Here is a 425-nt window from a genome sequence, read left to right as displayed (position 1 = left end):
TGCCCCCCCACCACCACCCCCGTCTTATCAAACATGAACAAAATATAAATAAAACTGGAGGAAGATTTTGAAGGATTTTGCAGTTTCAAAAAGTATTCACAAGAAAATCATTGAAGCGCAAGATAATATATCAACATCCTCTAGGGGGCGCAAGACATCTTTCATGTGAAGAACCATTGAACAGAGGAGGAGGGAACCCTGACTCTCTGGACGTTTACTTCAGCCAGACTCACGTCAAATTATTCACCGTTCATAACGAGCTCATGTTTCCCAATTAACTGATATGAATCCAATGATGGACAGAACAGGTGTGGCCCACGGCCCGGGTCTGGCCCACGGCCCGGGTCTGATCACTCAGCCCAGTGTTCAGGATTCACACGTGAAGCCCACCGTCTGAAGGAAAAACACTTTAAACTTTTTTTACG

This window comes from Cynoglossus semilaevis, chromosome 20 (assembly GCF_000523025.1).
Source record: "Cynoglossus semilaevis isolate Cse_v1.0 chromosome 20, Cse_v1.0, whole genome shotgun sequence".
Lineage (NCBI taxonomy): Eukaryota > Metazoa > Chordata > Actinopteri > Pleuronectiformes > Cynoglossidae > Cynoglossus > Cynoglossus semilaevis.
The sequence above is the reverse complement of the archived record's forward strand: the minus strand, read 5'-3'. Positions refer to the sequence as shown.